The sequence below is a fragment of the Ptychodera flava genome, chromosome 19, assembly GCF_041260155.1.
Source record: "Ptychodera flava strain L36383 chromosome 19, AS_Pfla_20210202, whole genome shotgun sequence".
Taxonomy (NCBI): domain Eukaryota; kingdom Metazoa; phylum Hemichordata; class Enteropneusta; family Ptychoderidae; genus Ptychodera; species Ptychodera flava.
In genome coordinates, this window is record NC_091946.1 from 5,915,434 (window position 1) to 5,931,254 (window position 15,821).

Below are 15,821 nucleotides of genomic sequence, written 5' to 3' on the forward strand. Positions count from 1 at the left end.
AGTTACATTCGCGATGTTTTATTCGAAAATTATTTATTTCTTCAAGGGCAAATGCACACAATTTATGCTGTTGGAAATACTGGCCGCTCATAAACAAGACAATAAACTCAATATATGTGCATCTTTACTTTTATTGTCAAAGTACCACCGACACCCACAAAAACCCAAATGGTTCAGTCCAGGTATTTGCAACTCTGCCATCCGACTGGTCAACAGGAAATCAACCATAGGTGTCTTTTGGCACGCGTATACGCCAGTCACCTAGGCGACGGTAATCTGCACCACTTATCACCATCGGGAAGGTACTCCTCCCCATATACCACTGGCGATCCCACCCTCAAGGCACTGCGGCATTCGACCAAGGATTGTTATTGTAATTTCCTGCATAAAATTAACAGCGAGGTCAACCGGTCAAAATGTCTTGGCATTTTCTGGCATGTACTAAGCAGCGCGGTTTTCCGAGGTCTCATTATGCATGCAAGCTCATTAAAAGCTGCTAACTACCTTACCGCCGGTCCCTCCAGGGTTAGAGGTATACCGAGGGAGGTATTGGCGGTAAGGCCTATTTGAAAATTACCTCTTCCCTTATTGAACACATATTAGAACACTTCAGTGTTCAGTAATAAAACTAGAATGCATGTGTTCAGGTGTAGTACATATGGTGTTTTTATTCTTGAACGCATTTCATACGTTTAAAATTACATGAAATAGACCACTGTTTACGCATCAGCACACTGTAACACTTTTTGAACACAATGTAAGTGTGCAAAGTAAGTAAATAGAATGCATCTGTTCTGGAAGGCAGACCACCATGTGTTCATCTAATAATGTAAACATAGAAAATTATAGGCACAAGTTAATAATGCAATATTTACAAACAGTCCAACTTGCAATGGAACAATTAAACATAAAAGCAGCTATAACAGCTTTTCATTTGCTTTTTCAATTTGAATTAAATGGATGTAACAAGGAGTTTTCAACTTGCAATCAATCAATCGATCAAACATTACATAAAAATGCATTTAAAAAAAGTCATCTAGAAATTTTATACTCACAATGGAACAGTTAAACATTCAAATTGTCAATAACAGCTGGCCATTTTAGGATTTTCAACTTGTGACAAAAAAAACAAGTATTTCTGTTGTCATCACATATGGCTTCTACAGATTGGCAAACTTGCAATGATACTCAACATAAAACTGGTAACTGCTATAATTGCTTGCCATTTCAAACTTATCAACTTGCAATCATAACATGGATATAAGAACTTCTATCAAATATGGTACTCTAACTCTCAAGAGAATTTCTAACTTGCAATTGAACGAAAACTCCTTTATAATTGAAATGCTTTGTATAACAGTACAATGGCAATAGTTAATTGTCACTGGTAAACTAACTGATATATACAACAACAAATAATAAATATCAATTAGATCTAAATTATTCAAAAGGGATGAACACAGATTGTACAGAAATGTTTACTTTACATTGCATTACATTCGAGTTGACTTAAAGTTGATACACCATGTGAATAATATTCAGTTACCTTTGCTGGGTCACTGTTGTTTTTGTTCTATGTTGCGCAATCTCTAACTTTTGACAAACAGCAATAGAATATCTCGTTCAAATCTCGCGCATCGGCCAGAACAGCCGACCAATCAGAAATTGTCATCCATATAGCGCACTGACCACTGAGTGTACATATCGTCCTCGTATCCGCCTGGAAGCAGATTTGTTCGTTTCCGATACGTATAATAAGTTCTGATTTGCTGCGCCGACGCGCGAAATTTTAACTAGGTTTTCTTTTGCTGTTTGTCAGATGTAGGAGATTGCACAACACAGAACGAGAACAACTGCAACCCAGCAAAGGTAAATACGGACCGATCAGACTGGTTCTAGGCGGTGTTGACAATGCATATATTGAGCGTGTCAACATGCTTTAGGGAGGAAAACAAGATATTCTCATTAACCTATGGAACAAAAATAATGAGAAACTCATCAATCTTTCAAGTTACAGCTAATGTCCCTATAAAGTCCCTTGGAAAGGTTACCATAAGGATACCAGGTCTTCATCTTATAGGAGCGTCAGCAATTAAGACATTATATTTCTCCCTAACCTCTTTAAAGAGCACTTTTTATCCCTGTGAAGTTTTGCTTGAAATCCTCCTCCACCACAAATGATTGCAGAAGTTCAAGAATCATAGCATGTGATTGAGGATATGACAAGTCAAATCCGTAATATGAAGCCATTAGTTTTAACACTGCAGACATTATTCCCTCATTTTTTCTACAGTTATATGAACAGTGTCACCTACGACGTACAGTCCTGAGAGTTATCTAGCTGCTGTAAAGACCATATATGAGGAGCCTCATATTCTTTGGTTTTCAGTGAAGTGTTGATGTCTTCATCTGCTACATTAAAGACAAATTTTGTGTATTTTAATTGCATGAAGTACAAAGTAAAATTACTTGATCACTGGGAATTTTTTGAGTAAACCCCCTATTTTTCATCATCATGTGTGAGTTCAACATAAGCTTACCCCATCTTTTAGAGTGAACCCCCCCCCCCAATACCTCCAATCCCCTAACCTTAATAATGACAGCTGCTTTACTGACTGTGAATTTTGTCATGTTTATACAAATTTTGTAAAAATTACATGATATAATGTCCTGTTGTGGGTCATCGCGTCCTTGTTTTTTTTTTCGTGCCAATTATGCACATGCATCAATCGGAATACTACACTAAAACATCACTTTAACAAAACACTAGACAGTACATATAGTCAATTGTTACAATGTCTCTATAATTACTTCAACAAGTGTGATGATTGATGATGCCATTGAAAGTGCTGATGAAGATACCTTTTCACCATGCCTTATCTTTATCGTCTTCGCCATGTACAGTATTACTGCTAACATGCCGAATGGATCCTGCAAGAATGTTATTTCATTGAATTGATGGATGATTTATTGCAATTTCCAAACCCTGTTTAACCACTATGGTAGCTAACTTGTCAGTTGACAAAGTTGGGTAATTATTGCTATGTCATAAATATTAATTTTGCCGATAAAAACATAGATACATAGATCACACCTCTGCAAAATCCCTATTTCGAAGTTTAATAAGATAGACTGGTAATATTCACAACATGAACAATAGGATATACTTATGTCCATTGGACTCACGAATATGACCCGAAAATTTGCAGCTGTCTAGTGTACACACACAAAACGAGGTAATTATTAAAATTGACCGTAAGTGACTCACAATATTGCGGGAGAGTGTACTCTACGGCAAAAATACACTGAGTGCCATGTGCTTATCGCTGGGCCACGGTCCAAACTTGGTGCCTATTCAATGCCATTTTGCCACGATATAATATATTTACCGTAGCAGTCAAACTCTCTGTGCAAACAGCTATCACAACGTCCCAAAATACTGGCAGAAATCAATCGCTAAAATCATAGAATGTGAAAATACCACCAGCAACAAAATATGTCGTCTGCAGCAGCGGGGCGGCTTGCATCTAACGTGCGCATGTTCAGTGGGGCACTCGTGTGACCCGAAGAAGCCCGATTATCCGTGACGAACTCGGGACACTCAGGAACATAAGTGTTCATTTAGTTGGTAAGATAGTGTTCTCTGTTTGCGTCCTGTTAGAATACGAATATTCACAAATTGAACATCGGTGTTTCAGAAGATATTTGCCTTAACGATTTTAGCGAAATAATTGTTTAAAGACATTAACGTCCTTTTATTATAAGCAATTAATAAACTGAAAACTTTTCAGAACTACTAACATGTGCCTTTGATTTCAATAAATGTTCACTGACTCGAAATCACATATATACGAGTCAAACAAAATATTTTGTTCGTTTTTTGTTTCAGAGGAGTTTAATGGAACAGGAAACACATTAAAGCCATCGTGATGTGTGTTTCGAACTAAAATTAATGTTATCTAGATAAAAGCACGCGACAAAAACTGCTGTCAGTTGCTGTCAGAATGGCAGCGGTCAATGGCTGACCAAGTCCATTCTATTTCTGAACACAAAAGTTCAATACTTTAACACACATGGCACTTCCGAAGTGATCAAACTGAATGCATCCGACGCGTCATAAGCGTCCTAACGTTTTAGATGCTTGTAAATTGGCACTTTTCTCCAATATTATGACATAAGTTTTTAATGCTTATATTTGACATCACTAGCGAATTCCATCGTGTGTAGCTTCAATTAAAAATTTACATTGTTACAGGTCGGAAAATATGCGAATTACAAATTTAGATTGACATTGCAAAATTTTTTCACTTCTTCCATAAGAGTCCTTCCGGTGAAGGTAGTTCATTGCGCAAGTAAGCATGTACATTTTACTGTAGGTGACGTCAAAATTCTAAATGTGTTTTGCCACTAATATCTAAAAATAACAAAACTCATAATTTTTAAAAATATTTTTCCTTCATATCTTCTTTTCCCCGATTGGTAAAAGTATTTAATATGCAAACTACCAAAATGCAGATTTTAAACTGAAAAACGTTCACGTATGAGTATATATATATATTCCTTGGTAGGCTTGTCTCTTAAAATTGCTAATAAGTTATTATTAATGTAAAATGCTAAACCTCTTTCATTTAGGTTAAATCACAATTTTTTCAATTGCTTTAGCAAGTATTGTCAATCTAGCTATATATCAGTCATGAAGAAAGTTCATTACATATGGCAACAAACAGTTTTATTGTCATAATACTTAGACAGACAAACGGAAAGACAGACAGACAGATAGTCAGACAAACAAACAAACAAAAACAAACAAACTGAATAACAGAAATGCAAAACACATTGAAACATCAGTACCTCAATAGCTCACTCGGATGAACACACTCGCTAAAATACTAGTCATGGTAGTACTATTTTTAAGTCATCTTTGCTCCAATGATAATTAGTGCATCCTCCCTTGTTATGTAAATGAGCAAAATGAGCAAATGCAAGCCAAAATATTGCTTCAAAAATTAATGTTTGCTTAACTATGCAACCAATACCTCAAAAACTAAACGGATCTAGTTTCAATCCTTAACATTTTGTGTACCTAATTATATGGCATTTTGTGAAGAAATTTGTGAGATATCAACGACACAAACCCCATAACACATACACAGATACATAAAAGAGACATATGAAGACTAACACACGCCAACCTATGTAGGTGGGCTATGCTCACCGCGTGGGCTAAAATATAAAAACATATTTGACTTGTGTCAATAGTGAATGTAAAGGGGGCAATAAATTATTTTGGGGTAAGCGTTAAGAATGTGCCTTGGCAACTTTCAGGGAAATGATTGAAAAGAATATCGGGAGTTATAGAACCACAAAAGTGAATGTTAATATTTGCCAGTGTACATGTTAGCTAGAACAAGTTTCTGATTTACATCAATTGTACTGTGAAGTTTGTGAACAATATCTACAGTTAACAACCATACAGCATGACACACTCCCAGAATAGAATTTCAATAGCAATGCTTCTTTACTGTACAACAGCGCAGAGTACATACATTGCACTTATTAAATCCATGTACGTTATACCTATGTGCCTTAATTGTCTTTGGAAATTCAATTGAATCGTACATTAGCTTGATGATCAAGTGAAAAAATCCAAATGAAATTTGCTTTCTAATTTAAAATGAAAGAGAGTTTACCTTGCACTCTTTCATATGTCTACATAAAATAAGTCATTCACTGTAAGGAGGAGAACATTGATGCTTACTGTACCTTGCATTATATGTGTGATAAGTGGCTAGTTCTCCATGGAGTGTCTTTTTGGCATTGCTGCTACTACATCATATCAGCTTCAGGGGAAATTGTCACTAGTATATTACCAAGGGCTGCATCTTTGTCCACGATCAGTTGACTAATTGCAATATTTCATGCTCAGACATTTTTGAAACTTTCACTTAACATATCGCCTTAAGTACCAGCACGGGTTCCATCCCAATTGTGTCCCTGGCCTAATTTATTACGATGTGCTCTGTATGCCACTTTTTCACTTTTTAGGCCGTGAAGAGTGAAGAAGATGTTGGTAGAATTCCTGGTGCTTTGACAGAAGTAATTTTAAAAAAACTTTTAAAGAGACCTATGGTCCTAAAGAGTACCTAAAGGTAAATCTATGTCGGAGCTAGAGGTCTCTCATTGCTCAGTTGAGAACAGGTACCCTCCCCTTGCGTATTGAAACGGGTAGATTTCAAGACCTAGACGTAGAAGATAGAATTTGTGAATTTTGTGATTTGCGTACCCCAGAAACGGAAACGCATTTTCTGTTTTACTGTAAGGCATATGACCATCATCGTAGAATATTATATGATAAAATTATGGAAAAATTAGCAAACTTCAGTGACTTATGAGACCCTGAAAAGTTATTTTTTTTATTTACAAATTGTTGTAGACCGTTAGCACGCTTTGTTGAAGCAGCTTATAATGTCAGGAAAACTTTTTTGTATCACCAGTGCTAATATATTGTACTTTACTGCTTTGAAGTGACCTGTAAGCCCGTGTGGGCTGGTTGCACGTATTGTATTTTACAGTTTTGCATTTTGTATTTTGTCTCAGTTGCAGCGGAGAGCTGCGAGTGCAAATGTCACTATAATAAATATCCATTCCATACCATACCATACCAGTAATCAGCAACATATCCCATTGAGTTTGATCACAACGTCCCTTTATTAAACTTTGTACCTCACTGCATTGCCAATCACAATGTTTAGTAACCGCAGGATAAAACAGGTTAAAATCAACCTCAAAGGTTGTCTCATCAAATTTTGGCAATCCCAGTATATCCATAACTTCGCTTTAATTTTTGTGGTCGTTTCCTGACATTACAAGGGTATGGCAGTATAAGTTGGCATTCACTTTCGTGGCTCTGTACTCCCATATTCTTTTCAATCATTTCCGTCTAAGTTTCCAAGCCCCCCTTACCAAATTTCGCCACAAAAGGTATAGCTTAGGTATCTTTTTGGTATACCAGAGGTGTACCAAATCACTTCTGGTATACTCCTGGTATACCAGATAATACCTATTTTCAAGGTCGATTTTTGATACAGTGTACCAAAGCTGTACCTCAGTAATCAGGTATAAATCAGGTATACCTAACATGTACCAGTTCATTTTAGGTAGGAAACAGGTAGTACCTATTACGTACCTCTTCTACTATGTATGGTCAAGTTGAAGACTGGTATACCAGAAATATACCAATCCATGACTTAGTTTTTTTTTTGCCATGCCAGTTTGCTTGTACAATGCATGTCGATGAAAACTCTTGTGATATGAAATGTCTCTGCCTGTTTAAATGATTCCTATATTATTGCTGCAAATATGAAGTAACTGTATTTCATTACCAGGCAGTAACAGTGTGTGACCGGTCATATTCAAGCAATGCAAACTTTATCTTTCATTATATTCATTTATTTTTAAAACCCAATGAACCACTTATTAAATTGTAAACACAAATCTGCTCCTAAAAATCGATACAACTCAGCAACATTGCTATTTTAGGATGGGTATTTATGAGTGCATGTGTACTGGCATTAACTATGTCATTTAATTTGGTTGGGTAAATCATGGCTTGATCAACAGCAGAATTTTTCGGAAAACAATTATTAAAACACAGACTTGTCTGTCTTGCAATTCTAGCCCTGTAGTTTCTCATAATATTTTCACACCAAAATTATAGTGCGGTTTCAAACGAAAAGTTGTTTAATTACGTTTTCTGTACGTACACCTCTTTGTAAAGGAGCAACAAGGACAGGTCATAGAGTTTTAATCAATACCTAAAATTTGTACCTTACAAATGTCGACAGACGAGAACTTTTCATTTAAGAAATAGACAAGTTAATGTCAATGCATTCAATGTCTAAAGCAAGGACTCGTTACCTCCAAGCACAGCATGTGACCGCGGTCGTATTACAACTCTGAGCAAAAGATCCGTACAGTCATGTTAGGATGCCCTTCATGGTAGTCTGCTGTCTCCCTGCAGCGATGTCCCTAACAAAATCTAGCCATCTGATAACATGGATTAAGGTGAAGGCTTTTATCTATGTTTTCAGCATCAGAGCTATTGCCGATCACACATTTGAGGTTTAGGAATTTATATCCCGAGCTGCTAAACGAAAATCCAATATGCTACTTTGCCAATGTCCAACGCGTTTTGTTTTGCCGGCCAAGCTGTGAGCAGTCATGTTTACTCTCAGGTCACGGGTTCATCAAGTTCAGTTGGCGCATTGATATTGATTCTTCGTGCTGAAAGAATTTTACTCTCTTCGTAGTCTTTCTATCATTCAAATCAACCATTTTTATTCATGTAATAAATTGATTGCTATATTTAATATGAAACAACAGATTTGTGCTGATGTAGAGTCAAGTCCATGCGTTTTAAACTGGAACTATTTTATCGATCGCGTAGTGATTTATAGATAGCACTTCCGTAAATGTCATGAGGATCAATCGGCGCTAATTTAGATTTTAGTGTTGTCGGCTGTGTATTTGTGATCAAGGAGTTATCTGATGGACAATTTTGTGATCTTTCTATTGAATTATCACCCAAATGATATCATAGTGTTGCAAAAACGTGTATACAGTACAAGGGACGGACAGAGTTAAAAATTTGTGAACGCAAAAAGCAGTAAAAATTCCGACTATATTTTCTCATATGTGACACACAACAGAGACTCGAAGAGACCTCGCTGCAAATGGGAACCGTCCAGCCCCATCCTGCCAGCCGATCAGAATGTAAGTCAATGTGCTGTCTATTTGCACATCGCTATTATGTTCTGTAACCCTTGTATTGCTATGTTAAACAACAGATGCGTTTTGTTGAGTACTGATTCATACAGAATTCATTTGTTTCACAACAGCTGTACATTGTCGCCATTGTGTATCACTGTATGTAAACATGGTGCTCCTTCGTTTCTAACATACTGCGAGTTGTTGGCTGTCCATTTAATCATTATTTATAAATGATCATAATTATTTATGCATTTGGTTTCTCCGCTTCAATTTTTCAACTTGCTTTTGTCTCATTTTCAAATCATTACAGAATTTGATTTATTTCATCAAATTACGATGTTCACAGGTTTCGGTCAAACAAAGACTACGTTACACTCTATCCTCAATGATTTGTATTTTGCAGAATGCATTGCTGGTGCTGTAAACGGACAAGAAATGCAGAGAGCAAGAAAGCCAAATCACAGCCTTTGACAGTAATATAAGTGTTACATGAAACTTCATATGTCAAATGAATGTCTTTTGAAGACACTCAAGTTGCATGAAATGAGCATGGCATATATAAAATAAATCATGCCACAAATTGAATTCAACATTTTTTTCTCTGTTGTCTTTTTAATAATACCTTATTTGCTAATAGTATGGTTTCTTGTGATGCTGATATTTCAAAGCTTAGTCGGATAAACATATCTTGTGCTGTCAACAATCTTTTCAATTTGTCAGCTTCTCATTCTCCTCAATCATGTCATTATCGTTGGCATTGGCCAATTGTCTACAAAGTGTTTTTACAACTTCTATGTGCTTATCATATAAACTGAATTTATTATTGTGAGAGAAGAGAAAATATGTTGAAACATATGGTACAATGTGTAATTTTTGCTGTCACCTGAGTATGTTGTTCTTTGGTTTTCAGCATCTCTGGTTTTTCTGGTAAAGAGTCAGATCCGATCCATCTCAGTACACTTGCATACCAAAGTAGGTAATACCAGAAGTAAACCTTACAAAAACAAATGGGTATAATTTAGGTAAATACCTTAATTTACCTATTTTGTTTACATAGTTCAGATCGTCTGAACAACTATGTAAATAAAATAGGTACATTGCAGGTATAATACCTAAATTATTCCTATTTGTTTTGGTAAGGTATATTTCTGGTATACCTAATTTGGGACGCACGTGTCCAAATCTGGACAATTGCAGGTATACCTACATTGTACCTATTTGGTATACCTGAGGTATACCTGTGGTTTAAAAAAGAGCCTACCTCAGGTAGTCCAGATTTGGACACTTTTGCCAAAAATAGGTATATCTGAGGTATACCTATTTTTGGCAAAAGTGTCCAAATCTAGACTACCCGAGGTAGGCTCTTTTTTAAACCAGAGGTATACCTCTGGTATACTAAAATTGTACCTATTTGGTCTGAAAAAATGTACTTAGGTATGTTTTCATTCTACCTGCACTTGGTAAGGAGGCCCATTCTTAACTCTTACCCCCAAATAATTTATCGCCCTATTTAGAACGTAACGTATGAACTCATTTCCATAATTACGTACATCTTTGACGTCATAAGTTTGTGGCTATACCACTTGTAAAATGATGCCCAGAAATGTTCCCATCAGCAAAATGTTCAAATGTGTGAAATATGCTGCACGATGATGCAGGAAACCGTATAGTATTGTAATCTAGTACTTTACCCCTTCTAGATTTGTAAAGAAACTATGGCCGCCAAAGGACCTGCCGTTGGTATTGATTTGGGCACAACATACTCCTGTGTTGGTGTTTTCCAGTACGGCAAAGTTGAAATCATAGCCAATGAACAGGGAAACCGTACAACACCCAGCTATGTGGCTTTCACAGGGACAGAGCGTCTTGTAGGAGATGCTGCCAAGGATCAAACTGCCATGAATCCAGACAATACCGTGTTTGGTAAGTTATGAAAATAAGTTCTTCTAACACCCGATACCAACGGCTCCTAATAATTTATGACTGCCTTAATCGCTATAAACAGTTTTTGTTAAATCTATACAGTTATTTTTCCAAGAAGTAAAAACATTATAGATCATTACTTCAGGATTTTACCATTTGTGTTGTCATTGTACAAGTTAAAGGAAAGAAATCGCCCATTTTCTACAAATTTTTCTATAGCGAAATTCCTCAGTTAAATCAATAGTACACCCAAATAGTGACCATAGATGGCTTAAAGGATATATAAAAGCGCCTTCTTGCTCTTTACAGCTATGCTCAATGCTTGCCTGGGCGTCCGGGCGACTTGAATTAACTGCCATGGTTGAACCCCATCACATAATAAATGAATGCGCACATTCCCTCAGATTATGGTTTGAAGAGTGCGTGAGCAACCTGTAATCTTCATGCAATCTTCAGTACAATAGATAACGACGAACACACGCCAAAATCAACTACTATGAAATACTGAAACTTACATGTAAAAGGGCCTTTGCTCGTAAGCTTGCACATTTATCTATTGATCGAATGACACGGAGTGTGAAACAGAAATAATACCATAGATCCCATTGTTTTTGATAAAACTATAACCATGTAAGATTGCTACCGTGTGTTCGTGACACTGATAGTGAAACAGTTACAGAGTCTTACATTTTCTTTGCATTTTATGGTGAGCAAATCTTGATCATAACCTGCGTCTTCGTAGACTTTTACCTAGGGCATTTTTCAGCCATTCGTCCATGTTTTTTTTCAAACATGGCATGATCCAGATGATCGAATATTGAAACATAGCCCCAGAGGTGCAAATGAACGTCGGTGACATCATGGACCCCCAGAGTACTATCGATCGTTGGTAACCTCCTGACACACAAAATCTGTGCGAATTTTATTGAACGGGGGACTTCTCTGTGCCTCATGTAATTATTTGTTCGAACCACTAGTGAGTACATGGATGGCAATGACCGTGACTTCAAATAGCAGCACTTGCCCTTGTGATCTTGTAACTCGCATCGCGTGACAGTTTTCACAGCATTTGCTGCACTGACTGATAGTGGTTTGCTCGACCACTAAACATAAATAAATAGACGCTTATCTGATTATAGGAAATTGGCCTTAACCCTTGACTACCTTGAACGCCGGATATATCCGGCGCCATTTTGAATTACCATATACCTTTAGTGACGGAAATATCCGGCAGAGTTAAATAGGCATATTTGCTTCGTGTTTGTCTCTAAAAATCCCGTAATTTCGGCATCGGCATGCAGCGCGACTAAGATAAATGTATTCCAACCTGGCCTGAATGTGATTGCGCCCCCGTACGTCCGAGTATGGCCAGATCCGGAAGCAAAGGTCATGACCCATGACCTTGACCCTAAAAGGTCAAGCTGATCACAGAAGCATGCCGCTGATTGTTTACAGTTTTCAGAAGCTGGTTGATGTCATTTACCTGCAAGATTTTTATGATTTTTTTTTTAATGAAATGAAATGTTTATTTATTGAAAACAAATGATTAATATGTAAATATGTTCTATTAACAGCAATATTCTGTTAATGAAACTTGAGGAAATATAATTTTTTTACTATAACCCAGTGAAATTTTATAGTAGCCATACTGTCAATATGACTGGCCACATGACTTGTCATGTAATTGATCATGTGATATGTTGTTCCCTAAAATGTATTTAAATATTGTCAATTATTTTTTGATAAATCATAACTATTTTAGATGCATGTTTCTGCAAGGAAGACATAAAGAAGGTATTTACAAATAAAATGTGTTATTTTCAAATATAGAATTATGTCAGATGCTGATGTTTGTGGTTCATTTACTCTGCCTTTTATGATAAAATTCTTAAACAGGTACACCTATAAATAAAGTAAAGGGTAGTTATTATCATATATGTAAAGACAATGCCTTAAAATTGCAACTGTGTTGAAATTTTAGTCATTTTATGGATTCAAAACACGTCCTGATGCTTCAAATATTCTTTACCAGCATATTCTTTGCCAAACTCTAGTCACATGATGAGTCATGTGACCAGTCACGTGACCTGAAAATATAAAAATTATGTATGAGAAAGTGGGAAATTTTATGCTGATTCAGAAAATATATGGTTTATTGGTACTTCCTTAATTTTTACTCTAAGCAATGTTGTTGCAATGACCACACCCCAGATTTCATCAATATTTACATAAGGGGTCTGGTATATAGGAATACATTGGCCTTGGTAGTCAAGGGGTCACTAATTGTTTTGAATACCGTAAAAGTCATGCCATGAACAGGAACACGTCGTTTGAACCTTTATCTTAGACTTGATTCATGTTGCCTGGCTTTCCTCGGCAGCTGAATTACTGTACCTAGGCATGCAAGGTGTTTGCCCCATTAGTTCGTCGATCTGCTGATGTTTAGTCCTTCAGTTTTAATCTTTACGGCCCTGATACGGCTTTTGCGGCCCGAGGTCGTACGGTGGAAGGGCACGAGCGTGCGAGTGCCCGTACGCAGTACGACCAAGGGCCGCAAAAGCCGTATCAGGGTCGTAAAGGTTTTATCATATACCTTATGGAATGATAAATATGTATTTTACAAAATATTCAACATTGTTTAGGAGATAAAATGCGTGCGATATCAAAAATTCATCGCCATTTGTGTCAGTTTTTCATAAATACGATGGCCGCTTCCCGTCGCGGATTAACATACATAATGACGTCATTTGTAAACCTGCAGAATTCTAGAACGCACAAAGCAACATATCGTACTGTACTTGACCAACAGAGATCGAGTCTGAAATCGAGGTGTAAGAAGGACAAAGGCGTGATGTAAGTTTCTGGTAATTTATACTAAACAGGCACGCACTTAGGATACACAGGATTTCACTACAATTTAGAAATAAAAGCTGATGTCACCGGCGCGGCTCCACCATCGCCACGCGCACCTACGATCTTAGCGAGCAGACGTTTTCCAAATCTCGCGCTGGCTTTGTGTACGAATGGAACGTTTGCGGATAGCAACGCGCGTAGTAACCAGAATCGAGACAGTTCAGAAATGCACGCGATTGCCCATATTTGGGCACCGGGCCGGGGCGTGATACGTAAAAAAAAATACACGGATCTGAGGGCGCTTTCTCCCATAGATTTACACAGGCACGTGAATGTAGGTATATGATAATGATCCCTTGGCCCTGTATGCTCACAGACATGGAGCAAGTCTACCTTTATCTGCACAATTTGTGTGCGCCGGTACAGCCGAAACCACAAGACTGATTCCACCGGACATGCATCACTATTAGAGGTACTATAGCCATGCAGACTCTGAGCTGCAGAACATTTTGTATGAACCAAGCCTAGGTTGAAACCTATTCCAAGAGTGAATCAGATATCTAGGGATGAAGCTCTCAGTGTCACAATTGTTTCTTTTAGATGTAGAAGTATGTCTACAGTATCTTATGGCGTATTCACACAGTCATGTCCGGGCATACACAGCATGCAGTAGTGCACAATGCATGCGTCAGTTGCCAGAGTATATTGCTTCAATCTGGCGATCAACTCAATACTAACGTGACAGTCTGCTGAAGTTTCTTCCTTTCTATACCCACAGTCCATGGGCAAGTAAGTCTACATGGAGGCACAAACGTGACAAAAACAATCTGCTATTTAGCCAAGAGGTCACAGTGAGTGAGAGAGACTGTGAATAAACACTGTCGTTGGCAAAAGGTTCTGTGATTGTTGCAGCTTGTACTCTTGTAGGCATTTGAAATGCCCTTTCAAAAAATGTGCTCTTTTGCATCAAAGAACGTGTATCGAAGAACAAGATTGGTTAAGGTGTGCATGCAAAGCTGACCGTCAAAATGTAACTTCAGCGAACGGCATTGATTGTAAGCTTAGGTTAATCCAGAACACTGCGTTCTTGACCTGGAGCCATATAATTATAAGCGGGACGTGTCAGTGTGTGTGTGTGTGTGTGGGGTTTTTTGGTTTTCACACGCCGGTGCTCACACTACTCACAACGGTGAACAGCTGAGTTGTTGGTCATGACCAACAATTCTTCCTCGCAATGGTTATATATATCGTGTCTAAAAACCAGGAGGGAATATATTCATGGCCACTAATTCATTCAGTATCTTTCAACATGTCAAACAATATAAATAGAGTCTCGTATCAAACAAAATTCATGGCCAAAAATAGGCAAATATTTCATCATCGTGGGCGTTGACGCCGGTGCCCTTCACTGATGTATCTTTTTTTCTGACTTTACATTGTATACCATCCTTTGTGTTAATTACCCTTAATCCATTTCCATGAAATTCAAAATCTTTAAAGCTATGCAGATCAATAAGCAGACAGAAACTATCCTTCAAATAAGTTACTTCATCCATATCAATTTAACACCAATCTTTAACTTCAGCAAAATATCGTCATGTTTCTGTCCAAAAGTCTATCGGCATCATTTTCTGTGCGTATATTTTTTGCAGAAACAGATTCAATGGTCGGATTGGTGAAAAGTTCGCTATTCATTTCTGACTGTATCGGATCTTTAGTGAATAGTATTAATACAACTCTAATGTTATGATGCGGCACATTAATATTTTCATGTATAATGATATCTGATTCGTGGAACACTTTTGTAGTAAAGTAGTCTACATGTTCCTTGAGAAAACTCTACCATTGTTGTAATACCCAGCAGTATCTCTCGCAAGGATGTCATCTTTAATTGTTTCATACCTCATCTCTATCTTTTCCAATTTATAACCCGCTGTAGCAGTTGTGACAATTTGTTGGAAACAGGCTCAAGTGTAATTTCCCATTCGCTATGACTACCTAACGCTGATGGATATGTAACTCCATGACCTCTGATGAAGGGATGAGTAAGTCGAATAGCATATTTCGTTTTGTATATGTTAAGAAGTAAATTATCCTCAGCTAAAGAGGTTGCATCGGCCGCACCACTTCCTAATTTTCTAGGATTTTCGTTCTGAATTCCGTAAAGTGTCATGTTTGCTCTCTCCTTTTTATGTTTGTAGAGATCACGATAACATATAGTGGTAATTATTCAAAGTGAGAAGTATCTGCCCCTCAAACTTTAGGATCATGTGCTC

At 37.3% G+C, this 15,821-nt stretch overlaps 1 pseudogene; it reads left to right on the forward strand.

The window, feature by feature from the left end:
- Positions 1 to 10,479: 10,479 nt before the first annotated feature.
- The window catches only part of LOC139118810 (heat shock cognate 71 kDa protein-like), a 113,355-nt pseudogene continuing 108,013 nt past the window's right edge, over positions 10,480 to 15,821 (forward strand).